The following is a 13,782-nucleotide window of genomic DNA, read 5'->3' as shown; positions in this document are numbered from 1 at the left end:
GGTTACAGCCGCCTCTGCGGGGCGGAGAACACCAGAGAGAAAAGAGCTCTCCGGCGGGCCGGAATCCGCCGGGAAATTCCCTCCCGGAGGGGGAAATCGACGCCATCGCCATCGTCATCGAGCGGGACATCATCTCCATCATCATCATCATCATCTCCACCATCTACACCGCCATCACCACCGCTGCACCTCGTCACCGCTGTAACAATTCGGGTTAAATCTTGATTGTATGATAGGGGAAACTCTCCCGGCATTATTCTCTACTTGTTATAGATGCTATTGAGTGAAACCATTGAACCAAGGTTTATGTTCAGAGTGTTATTCATCATCATATCACCTCTGATTGTATTCCATATGATGTCTCGTGAGTAGTTCGTTTAGTTCTTGAGGACATGGGTGAAGTCTAAATGCTAGTAGTGAATTATGGTTGAGTAATATTCAATGTTATGATATTTAAGTTGTGGTGTCATTCTTCTAGTGGTGTCGTGTGAACGTCGACTACACGATACTTCACCATTTATGGGCCTAGGGGAGTGCATCTTGTATTCGGTTGCTAATTGCGGGGTTGCCGGAGTGACGTAAACCCGAGCCCCCGTTAGTATATCGATGCAAGAGGGATCGCAGGATCTCGTAGTTTAAGACTCGTGGTTAGATTTATCTTAATTACTTTCTTGTAGTTGCGGATGCTTGCAAGGGGTATAATCACAAGTATGTATTAGTCCTAGGAAGGGCGGTGCATTAGCATAGGTTCACCCACACAACACTTATCAAAACAATGAAGATTATTAAACCACATGAAGCGAAAGTACTAGACTAAAATCCCCGTGTGTCCTCAAGAACGTTTGGTCATTATAAGTAAACAAACCGGCTTGTCCTTTGTGCTAAAAAGGATTGGGCCACTCGCTGCAATTATTTTTCTCGCATTTTACTTACTCGTACTTTATTCATCTGTTACATCAAAACCCCTTGAATACCTGTTTGTGAGCATTTACAGTGAATCCTGAATCGAAACTGCTGCCAACACCTTCTGCTCCTCGTTGGGATCGACATTCTTACTTATCGAAGATACTACGATACACCCCCTATACTTGTGGGTCATCAATAACGTCCTTCATGGGAGCCGCTCTTGAAAGTCTGGTTGATGAGGTAGTTAGAGTGCCCACTGCCATTCGTTGACAACAACAAACACCTCTCAAAATTTTACTTTTATGCTCTCTATATGATTTCAAAACTTGAAAATCTCTAGCACATGATTTTATCCCTGCTTCCCTCTGCGAAGGGCCATTCTTCTAATTTATGTTGAGTCAGTTTACCTATTTCCTTCCATCTTAGAAGCAAACACTTGTGTCAACTGTGCATTGATTCTTACATACTTGCTTATTTGCATTCATCATATTACTTTGTGTTGACAATTATCCATGAGATATGCATGTTGAAAGTTAAAAGCAACTGCTGAAACTTAAATCTTCCTATGTGTTGTTTCGATGCCTTTACTTTGAATTTATTGCTTTATGAGTTAACTCTTATGCAAGACTTTTGATGCTTGTCTTGAAAGTACTATTCATGAAAAGTTTTGCTATATGTTATCTATTTGTTAGCAACTATAGATCATTGCCTTGAGTCACTTCATTCGTCTCATGTGCTTTGCAATAGTATGATTAAGATTATGTTGGTAGCATGTCACTTCAGAAATTATTCTTTTTATCGTTTACCTACTCGAGGACGAGTAGGAACTAAGCTTGGGGATGCTGATACGTCTCCAACGTATCCATAATTTCGATGTTCCATGCTTGTTTTATGACAATACCTACATGTTTTGCTCACACTTTATAATGTTTTTATGCGTTTTCCGGAACTAACCTATTAACAAGATGCCACGGTGCCGCTTCGTTGTTTTCGTTGTTTTTGGTTCCGTAAAGGCTGTTCGGGCAATATTCTCGGAATTCGACGAAACGAAGACCCAACATCTTATTTTTCCCGGAACCTTCCAGAAAGTCAAAGGGGGACCAGAGGAGGGCCACAGGGGGCCCACACATGTGGCTGGCGCGGCCCAGGAGGGGGGCGCGCCGCCCTGTTGTGTGGCGCATCCGTAACCCCTCCGACTCCGTCTCTTCGCCTATATAAGCCCTTTCGACCTAAAAACGCGATACCAATTGACGAAACTCCAGAAAGACTCCAGGGGCGCCGCCGCCATCGCGAAACTCCAATTCGGGGGACAGAATCTCTGTTCCGGCACGCCGCCGGGACGGGGAAGGGCCCCCGGAAGCCATCTCCATCAACGCCACCGCCTCCATCATGCTCCGTGAGTAGTTCCCCCATGGACTACGGGTTCTAGCTGTAGCTAGTTGGTATTCTCTCCCCCATGTACTTCAATACAATGATCTCATGAGCTGCCTTACATGATTGAGATTCATCTGATGTAATCGGTGTTGTGTTTGTTGGGATCCGATGGATTGTTACATTATGATTAGTCTATCTATAAAGTTTGTGAAGTTATTGTTGCTGCAATCTTGTTATGTTTAATGCTTGTCACTAGGGCCCGAGTGGCATGATCTTAGATTTAAGCTCTATAATTATTGCTTAGATTGTATCTACAAGTTGTTTGCACATGTCTATGTCCGGAACCCGAGGCCCCAAAGTGACGAAATTGGGACAACCGGGGGAAGGCGTAGGTGTGAGGATCACATGTTTTCATGGAGTGTTAATGCTTTGCTCCGGTGCTCTATTAAAAGGAGTACCTTAATTTCCGAGAGATTCCCTAGAGGCCCGGCTGCCACCGGCTGGTAGGACAAAAGATGTTGTACAAGTTTCTCATTGCGAGCACGTATGACTATATATGGAAAACATGCCTACATGGTTAATAGACTCGATGTTCTGTCTTAATGCTATTTCAATCCTATCAATTGCCCAACTGTAATTTGTTCACCCAACACTTGTTATTGGAGAGTTACCACTAGTGTAGATAGCTGGGAACCCCGGTCCATCTCTCATCATCATATACTCGTTCTACATGTCATTGGAAGCAGTATCAACTATTTTCTGGTGCCATTGCTCTCATATTACTATTATCGCTGCCGTGTTACTCGTTACTATCGCTCCGATATTATCGCTACTTTCACATCACCCCTATTACTAGTGCTTTTCCAGTGCGGATGAATTGACAACTCAGTTGTTAAGGCTTATAAGTATTTTTTACCTCCCCTTGTGTCGAATCAATAAATTTGGGTTTTACTTCCCTCGAAGACTGTTGCGATCCCCTATACTTGTGGGTCATCACTTGCTGGTAGAGATGACGTCCTTCATGGGAGCCGCTCTTGGAAGGTCCGTTTGGCAAGGGGGTTAGAGTGCCCACTACCATTCGTTGACAACAACAAACACCACTCAAAATATTACTTTTATGCTCTTTATTTATATGGTTTCAAAACTTGAAAAGCTCTAGCACATGATTTAATCCCTGCTTCCCTCTGCGAAGGGCCTATCTTTTACTTGTATGATGAGTCAGTAAACCTATTTCCCTCTATCTTAAGCAAGCAATTGAGTTGTTGTGATCCAACCATTTATGCTATGATTTAGTTAGTCATGCCTTTTATGTTTTCTTGTTTAGTACAAATTTTATCTGAATGAATATGACTTTGAAAGTTATCAATGATTAAGGATGAGAGCCCTGCCATATAAATTCTGATATGAAAGCTTTGTTTAGAAGATAAGTACAGTCCGTAAATAGTTCTCTGACCAAGAACAAAGTTTGCCATAACCGTTTATGATTTCCTATGCACCTCTATTTGTGATTTCTCTTTACTTATTTCAAGTTGAGTTATATGAGGAGGATGTTTACTAGAATATCTTGTGTGAATCAATATGATGCTTCTTGTCCGTATTTTATTTATCGACTCTTCACTCCATAAACATGTGGTCTTGTTTATTGAGCTCAGTTTCGCTTGGGGACAAGCGAGGTCTAAGCTTGGGGGAGTTGATACGTCCATTTTGCATCACTATTTTATATCATAAATTGCTCGTTATTCATTGATATATTTCATATTTAGAGATGATACTTATGTTATTTCACCTATTTTGCATGTTTCATGATCATTGGAGAATTATTCACCGGAGTCAGGATTCTGCTGGAAAAAGCACCGTCAGGACACCATATTTCGGAAGATCAACAATTGACGGAAATTATACAGAACATCCTATTTTTCCAGAAGACGAAGCCAGCCAAAAGGAGGGGCCGAGGAGGGCCGCCATGGGCCCCCCATAGGCCGGCGCGGGCCCAGGCCTGGCCGCGCCGCCATGTGGGGAGGGGGCCCACAGCCCCCTCTGGCCTCCTCTCCTTCGCGTACATCTTCGTCCCGAAAACCTAAGGCACGGGGACTTACGGAGAATAGACATAGCCGCCTCTGCGGGGCGGAGAGACACCAGAGAGAAAAGAGCTCTCCGACGGGCAGGAATCCGCTGGGGAAATTCCCTCCCGGAGGGGGAAATCGATGCCATCGCCACCGTCATCGAGCTGGACATCATTGGGATCATCATCATCATCATCTTCACCATCTACACCGCCATCTCCACCGCTGCATCTCGTCACCGCTGTAACATCTAGGGTTAAATCTTGATTGTTTGATAGGGGAAACTTTCCCGGTGTTATTACTACTTGTTATTGATGCTATTGAGTGAAACCATTGAACCAAGGTTTATGTTCAGATTGTTATTCATCATCATATCACCTCTGATTATGTTCCATATGATGTCTCGTGAGCAGTTCGTTTAGTTCTTTAGGACATGGGTGAAGTCTAAATGTTAGTAGTGAACTATGTTGAGTAATATTTAATGGTTTGATATTTAAGTTATGGTGTTATTCTTCTAGTGGTGTCATGTGAACGTCGACTACATGATACTTCACCTTTATGGGCCTAGGGGAGTACATCTTGTATTCGTTTGCTAATTGTGGGGTTGCCGGAGTGACAGCAACCTACACCCCCGTTAGTATATCGATGCAGGAGGGATAGCAGGATCTTAGAGTTTAAGGCTGTGGTTAGATTTATCTTAATTACTTTCTTGTATTTGCGGATGCTTGCAAGGGGTATAATCACAAGTATGTATTAGTCCTAGGAAGGGCGGTGCATTAGCATAGGTTCACCCACACAACACTTATCAAAACAATGAAGATTAATCAACTATATGAAGCGAAAGCACTAGACTAAAATCCCCGTGTGTCCTCATGAACGTTTGGTCATTATAAGTAAACAAACCGACTTATCCTTTTGTGCTAAAAAGGATTGGGCCACTCGCTGCAATTATTATTCTCGCATTTTATTTACTTTTACTTTATTTATCTGCTATATCAAAACCCCCTGAATACTTGTCTGTGAGCATTTACAGCGAATCCTTCATCGAAACTGCTTGTCAACACCTTCTGCTCCTCGTTGGGTTCGACACTCTTATTTATCGAAAGTACTACGATACACCCCCTATACTTGTGGGTCATCAAGGGGAGGGAGCACAAGCACAAGAAATGCAGCATGCTCTAGAAGAGAGAGCGGAGACAGAAGGCAGCACACTCGGGTGCAGGAGACCAAGCCGGTCAAAACTAGTAACAATGGCGGCGGGTGGAGAAGCATGGAAGTTTCAGCGTGAGGAGGCGAGCGACGGGAGCGACACGGGCGAAGCGGTACACAGGTTTTTTTTGAGCTTGGAAATCTTACTTCCATCACAGCGGTACACGACTTTCCAGTTTAGAGCCCTATACACCACCCTAAGCGGCCCTCATGTCTCACTCCACACCGGATCTCCCACCGATTGGCTGGCCCATCAGGTAACAAGTACGTGGTGATTTCGACCATTTGAGTAAATATTACCTTTCAAAAAAAAATCTTAGTCAATATTATCGGATTGGCATCTTCATTTCCATGACTTGTGAAACATAGTCACCGGTCGAGTCATACAAGGATATGTGACGAGGGGCTCCTCGGCAATGCCCACCATGAGGGGCTTATGGTTGACAGAATCCTACAAGTTAGCACAAGACATCGGATACCAAGCGAACAAAAGGCGAGTTTTTACTCAGGTTTAGAGCCCTCCATGAGGTAAAACCCTTACTCCTGCTTGTCTGATCTTGATTTATCGATAAAAAAGGTTATAATGGGGCAGCCGAAAGACTGCGTTGTGGTGAACTCGCCAAAAGGAAAAGTTTCTAGCGTTTGGTGTATGCGGGATTGTGTAGGATGATTTTGATGTCCTCCGGCAGACCCTCTCCTAGCCTTTATATAGGAGGCCAGGTCTCGAGAGTCCTACTCGGATTCGACTATGTTACAATGAGATCTAATCTAATCTTTCCTTATTCGACGTTTCCTTGTCTTGGTCACCTAGAGTTCGTCTCCTTCTGCCTTTCCTTCATAGCAACCGACGTATTGGTCCATCATGGGCTGCAATGATCTTCATGAATCCTTTGTTGGGACGAAGGAGGTAGGCCAATGTTAGGTACCCGAAGGGTAATGCCCACATCAATATGTGTTCACATAAGTACATGGATTAAGTCCCAAGGATACATGGATCACTTCTCCCCCTTTCCGATCTCGCTTTCTCCTAGGGTTTGAGGGTCGGCGGCGTCCATCGGGGGCATCTCCCCTGCTTCACTGGCGGCTCTGTCGGCTAGAATGGTAGGAGGAGAGGCTGCCGGTGCGTACATATTAGGATTACGTGTTTCGGATGTTCGCCGCCAGGAGGGAGAAGGGTGTCGATCTCTCTTGGCCAGCTGGCGCAAACTTGGGTTGTTGATGCTCGTCGTTTTCTGGCATCCTGAGTCGATGGATGATGGCTTCTACCCAGGTATATCCGAAAATAAGGCCATGGTGATAAGGGATTAACTTATCAATGCCTACAGATTGTAGACTAGAGTGGAGTTGGAAGTAGAGGCCAAGTAGATCTCGAAGGTTTCAGCCGGAAAAGTACTCGACTGCTATGAAAACTAGGGTTGTGTGAAATAATGAATCGATCCTTTCTTTGTCCCTCGACTCCCCCTTATATAGGGGGCGGAGCCGAGGGTTTCGTGATGTACAAGTTACAAAGTCCGGGAAGGTTTATGAACCGTCCCGTAACAATTACAAGTCGATATTCCTAATACAACTCTATCTTTAACTATCTGTCGATTGGGCTTTCAGGCTTCATAAAACTTCGGGTCGTGGGCCTCCAGTAAACCCCGTGTACCTTCTTCGGCAGGCCCATTGGGGATGCCTATGTCACATGGTTAACGTATGTGGCTTCTTCCTTCTCTGTGTTGCTTCTTGGTGGTGTCTTCTGTTCTGGCCGACCGTGGATGCGAGGGGAACACAAGTTCAAATCGGTAACGGGCGGGTCTGGAGCTAGTTGGAGTTCTCCTCCTGCTTTGGTGCACTAGCACAACACAACACCGTGCGGTTGCCAAAGTTGTACTTTGTCCCCCCAGTGGTGGAAGCAGCAGTCGCTCAAGCTGGAGGCGAGACTCCTCAACAGCGCCGCATGCGCCTCTCTTGTCATGTTCGAGCTCTCCGCGTTCTCTCGGCCAGCGGTGGCGGCGCGGGAGAGGGCAGAGCTGGCTTGATGGAGGACAAGTCTTGGCTCTAGCTTTGGGAGCTCTTGGAGTTTCTGCTCCTTGCGGTGGATACCAAGCAGTCGTGTTCTTTTGCCATCGCTATCTATGATCAGCTGACCCCACCGCCACCAGCAGCAGCAGTTGTATGTGCTTCTTCTTTCTTTACTGGAAGATCTTTTACAGCATCGGTGCAACCTCTCCAACTTCTACTCGACCAAGTGGCAATGTCCCCGGTTCGAGCAGAGGTGGCTGCGCCTAGAGGATGTTCGTCGCCGACGAGTTCAAATGTCTTGATTGTGTTTCTGCAATCTCTTTTAGAGTGTGCTATGTAAAATGGCAGAACATTGTTGTAATTTTCCAGTTTCCTTTGGTCCTTATTGTAATTGTACACCCACCGCCCATGAAATAAAAACTCCAGGCCCTTTGTGGCCTTATCTGTTAAAAAAAAGTACGTAACCATATCAACTAGAGATAATTAAAACATTTTGCATACAATATATAGTTTCGAAACCAAGTCGTGTGCTTGATATTACATACCATTAATGATTTTCAAGAAAAATATAAAAAATATGCGAATACATTTGGAAATAGAGTCATCACATGATTGTCTCCAGGGCACATTTCTAATATGCGTCGAGGTCTTTGTAACTAGATATCATGTTGATATGTTTTGATGGAAAACAAAATAATGCATTGCTCTGAGTGCATAGATTGTAGACTTGTAGTTGTACTATCTTAGGGTTGCACTAAGGTTATCTTTTGCCTTGCCCCAAGTGCATATTCTGCACTAGCTTTAGGTGGCAATATGTTTGGACGCCCTTAATTCGTGTTAACGTGCCCGCATGTTGCGCTGGACTAGGTTGCATTGGGGTTGGATATCCTCCCTTGCATTGTGGTTGGAATCTTGGATATCCTCCCGCAAACTCCCATGAATTGAAAAAACAAAATAAAAAGGGGTTAATTTTTTTGAAAGAAACAATAAACTAAATAATGACTAGTTACTTACTAAAAATTTAACAAAAGAACACAATGCCTTATTTGATTTGGCCACGCGTATTTTCAGAGTGATGTTTTCGTTAGAGGGAAAATATTGGGAATTTCTATACACCGACCAGGTTGGCCGTTACCACTTACCACGCGCCGCACAACACCTCAGCCCAGTTCGCGGTGTACTTCATTTTCTGCTTCTTTTTTGTTTTTTGTTTTCCTTTTCTGTTTCTTTTTCCTTTTCTGTTTCTTTTTATTTTTTCAGATTCAAAAATATTAAGAATTTTTAAAAAATTGTTGAGATTTTGAAAAGTATTCATATTAAAAATGTTCATATTTCTAAACAAATAGTTTTTAAAAACTATTCAAATCTCAAAAAATGTGCAATCTCAAAAGATGTTCACAATTAAAAAATGTTCAAATTTAAAAATTGGTCAATCTAAAAAATGTTCAAATTTCAAAAATATTCAATCTCAAAAAATGTTCAAATTTAAAACTGTTCAAACATAAAACTGTTCAAATTTTGGAAAATAATAATTTTAAAAAATGTTCAAAATATAAAACTGTTCAAAATTTAAAGCTGTTCAATTTAAAAATGTTTATATTTTAAAAAAATCTAGAAAAATAGTTTCATAAAAAATGTTAGATTTTGAAAAAGAAAAATATTAGTAACAGAAAAAAGAAAAAAAAATTGTATCTGAGCTAATGGGCCGCGGCCTAGCCTACTCGACCTGGTCGCTGGGTGTGCGGCACCCCGCACGAGGTGACTAGGTCGACATATAGCACTTCCCGAAAACAGTGTCCTAGTTGAGTGATGTGCTACCGAGAGAGGCCCATCCCAAGGGCCTAAACTCCAACTTGGGATACGCAGTTGGGCTGGACATGTCAAAAAGCGCACCATTCCATTCCTTCGGTTTCACTCCGGCGTGAGCGTGTTTTCACAAAAAAAAAAAAAACTCCGTCACTTCACCGCTGCTCCCTGATCAATCATCGCACCCTCGATACGCTCAAGTGAAGCTTCGCATAGGTCATGACTAAAGAAAGCATCGGCTGTGAAAGGCTTTCGGCTCCTCATGTGGCCACCATCCATGGCTTAGTTCGTAACTTCGTATAGGTTGATGGTCCGGCAAGGACGGGCGGTAGAAATCCAGGCGAAGGCCCATCATGGCAACAGAAGAACCAAACCACGCACCACCAATCGATGGGGATACGGACATACGAATCAGGCACCACCAATCGGCGGGGAGACAGACATACGAAGCGTTTTTTAATTGAAACGTTTTTGTTAACTTACTGGTGTCAGCAGTGGTAATACTATTTTGGTGGAAGGGCAAATCGGACCAAAGAAAAAAGTGGTTGACAACCAAGGGTGCCCTTTTGCTTTTATTATTAGGTATAGACTAGGACAATTGCCCGTGCGTTGCAACGGGAATAATACCGAGAAGTTTGCTTTGGAGACACCTTAGTTTAATTCCACGGTTTTGCTATGTCTCAGTCAACTGAGATTTTCTTAAGTCTAAGTCAATTACAAAAAAGTGCTTGAGTTGCACTTTTCTGTTAAAAAAGTGCAATTGCACTTTTCTGCCAGAAATGTGCAACTAAGCCGAGTTGCACTTTTTTTAAACTGCAGTTGCACTTTTCTGAGTTGACTGAGACTTAAGAAAATCTCAGTCAACTTAGACATAGACACACCCTTAATTCCAACTTATGGTACGTTGGTGACAGGTGCCAAACTCAAGTAACTGTATTAAATTTGTAATAAGTTAATATGCCCCAGCGCGACCATGCAGGCTTGATAGTATTGCCAACAGACCAGCGGCGATATTCAATGCAACATATCAACACAACAAAGGAAGAATTATAGATGTTAAAAGAAGACACATGGGATCATTTCTGGCACAACACTGTTCCACACTATACGAAATTCATTGCTGTGAAATTTTCAAATTCTTATTTTCCACACCGATAAAAACCTTCACCGAGCTTTTTTTTCATAGGCCATGGAGATAGTCAAATATGCTCATTTTTTAATGCATCAATCTTGAAGCGTAAAATCCATGGAAGCTAGTAACTTGGGATAATATGAAAAATTGAGCTTTAGAAACAAAGCAAGTGGGGGTCGTGCTCCAAAAAATCCGATCATCAATTGAACCCGACCTATAATGTGGCAGCAGATTCCACCTAACCAATAGGAGGGTGTGTCCCGATCTGAACAAGAAGACGGGAATAGTTTTCATCTTCACTGGACCCTCAGAGGCAGCATATCGGCAGCGGACGCAAATCACAGTTTCCGTGGCGCTCATGGCCTCGATCCGCTCTGTGCTCGCCTCAATCCCGGCAGCCGCGGCCTAGGCCGGTGCCTTCTTTGGACAGTGGGTTGATTGCAACCATCACGAGGTGATATGTCGAGCTGCTCACTGCTATCCGCTGCAATCTCCGCGTTATCAGCGGCACCGAGCTGACCGCGAAGAGTTCTATATGAACTTGTTTTCGACGCACGCTTCGCACTGGCTACGCTCGTCCTCGTCATCATCACACGGTGTGTCGGCAACGTCCGCTACCTGGCCACTTTCACGCGCGCAAGCCATCAGACGCCTCACGATGGCTCACAGATTTCGGACGTTGTTAGGACTCATGAGCCTCGGAGTTGTGCACCAATTTGATCGTGGTCTGTCGAGCACGGCCCGACGCTCGCCTAAAGCATTGCATGTGCTGCTCCAGCTTGCCGCCTGAAGAGAGATGCAATGCTCAATGTATTCATCGGAGTCATAGGCGGTACATATATATAGGCCACGTCCTCGACTATACAAGGAAGGAGGCGGGCCCGATACTAAATACAAAGATATGTATCGCTATACATAATTACAGGGGATACACATCCAGATATTCAGAGATATGTATCTCAACACCGCCGCGATCGAAGCGTCGCCTGGTCGAACGCATAGACCGGACCGAAACTCCTCAAATGATGCCGTAGGGAGACCCTTAGTCATGATATCCGCAAACTGTTGAGAGGTGGGCACATGAAGGACTCGAATGTGTCCAAGGGCCACCTGTTCCCGAACAAAATGAATGTCCAGCTCAATATGCTTGGTGCGGCGATGGTGGACCGGGTTGGCGGAGAGGTAGACGGCGGAAACGTTGTCGCAGTAGACCACGGTGGCTTTGGCGACGGGACATGAGAGCTCAACGAGGAGTTGTCGTAGCCGGAAACCTCGAGCAACTGCGTTAGCAACTGCCCGGTACTCCGCTTCGGCACTGGAGCGAGAGACCGTGGGTTGTCGCTTAGACGACCACGAGATGAGCGAAGGTCCGAAGTAGACGCAGTAGCCAGACGTGGAGCGGCGCGTGTCGGGGCAGCCGGCCCAATCGGCGTCCGAATATGCGACGATGTCCGTGGCGGTGGAGGCGTGGAGGGAGAGGCCGAAGTCCATGGTGCCACGAATGTAGCGGAGGATCCGCTTGACCGCAGCCCAATGAGGATCCCGCGGAGCGTGCATGTGAAGGCACACCTGCTGAACAGCATACTGTAGCTCGGGGCGAGTCAAGGTGAGGTACTGCAAGGCACCGACGATGGAGCGATAAGATGACGCGTCCGTGGCCAAGGAACCATCCGTGGCGGAGAGCTTGGACTTCGTGTCGACAGGCGTGGCCGCGGATTTGCAATTAAGCATACCGGCGCGGTCCAGGAGCTCGTGGGCGTACTTGCGCCGATGAAGGAAGAAGCCGTCGGTGCGACGAACGACCTCGATGCCGAGGAAGTAGTGCAGGGGCCCCAAGTCCTTGAGGGCAAACTCGGCGCGAAGACGCTCGGTGAGCTGTCGCGAGTAGGTCCATGGAGCTAGCCGTTAGGATGATGTCGTCGACATAGAGCAGCAGGTACGCGGTGGCGGCACCGTTGTTGTACACAAACAGCGAGGCATCGGAGCGGGTGGAGCGGAAGCCGAGTTGGTGAAGAAATGCTGCGATGCGCTGGTACCAGGCGCGTGGGGCCTGCTTGAGCCCGTATAGCGAGCGCGAGAGCAGGCACACATGGTCGGGGTGGGCGCTGTCGACGAAACCCGTGGGCTGCTGGCAGAAGACCTGCTCCTCTAGATGGCCGTGAAGGAAGGCGTTGGAGACGTCCATCTGGTGCACGGGCCATGCACGGGAGACCGCGAGCTGAAGAACGGTGCGGATCGTCCCAGGCTTGACAACCGGGGCGAAGGTGTCGGTGAAGTCGACGCCGGCGCGCTGGCGAAAACCACGAACCACCCACCGTGCCTTGTGGCGGTCGAGAGTACCGTCCGGATGGAACTTGTGCTTGAAGACCCACTTCCCGGTGATGATGTTGGCGTGGGGAGGGCGGGGAACAAGCGTCCATGTCTGGTTTCGCTGCAGTGCGTCGAACTCGTCCTGCATGGCCGCAAGCCACTGCGGGTCGCGGAGAGCAGCCCGGCGAGAGGCGGGCAGGGCGATGGCGTGGGCTGGTGAAGGCGCGGAAGTCGACGCGGTGCAGACGTACTCATCCGAGGGGTATCGCGTACTCGGGACGCGAATCCCCGCACGGGCGCGCGTGAGGGGCCCCGTGGCCGGCGGCGGAGGAGGCGGAGGCGGGGCCGGAGACGAGGCATCGCCCGAGCTGGGGCTCGAGGGCGACGCGGTCGAGGGCGCAGATGACACGGCGGTGGCGTCGCCCGAGCTGGGGCTCGAGGGCGACGCGGTCGAGGGCGCGGATGACACGGCAGCGCCCGAGGTAGTACTCGAGGGCGATGAGGGCGGTGTCGAAGGCGAGGCGACAGCGCCCGAGGCGGAGCTCGAGGGCGCCGTGTGTGAGCCCGAGGCAGTGCTCGAGGGCGTCACGGGGGGCGTCGCAGTCGGAGTAGAGGGGGCGCGCGGGGGTGCAGCCGAGCCAGGAACCTCTACCAAGGTAGGGCCGCGACGCCGCGGACCGTCGGTCCACGGGAGGAGAAGTCATCACCTGTTCCTCGTGCAAAGGGAAAACAGTGCTCATCAAAGTACACGTGCCGGGACGTGATGACGCGGTGAGAGACCGGATCATAGCAACGGTAGCCTTTGGTGTTAGCCGGGTAACCGAGAAAGACGCACGGAATGGAGCGAGGTGCGAGTTTATGAGGGGTGGTGGCGGCGATGCTAGGGAAACAGCGACAACCGAAAATACGGAGACCGTCGTATGAGGGGGGTGAGCCGAACAGGAGGTTATGTGGTGTGTAATTCCAGCGTGGGCGACA

The sequence above is a fragment of the Lolium rigidum genome, chromosome 4, assembly GCF_022539505.1.
Source record: "Lolium rigidum isolate FL_2022 chromosome 4, APGP_CSIRO_Lrig_0.1, whole genome shotgun sequence".
NCBI lineage: Eukaryota > Viridiplantae > Streptophyta > Magnoliopsida > Poales > Poaceae > Lolium > Lolium rigidum.
This window is presented reverse-complemented; position numbering follows the sequence as displayed.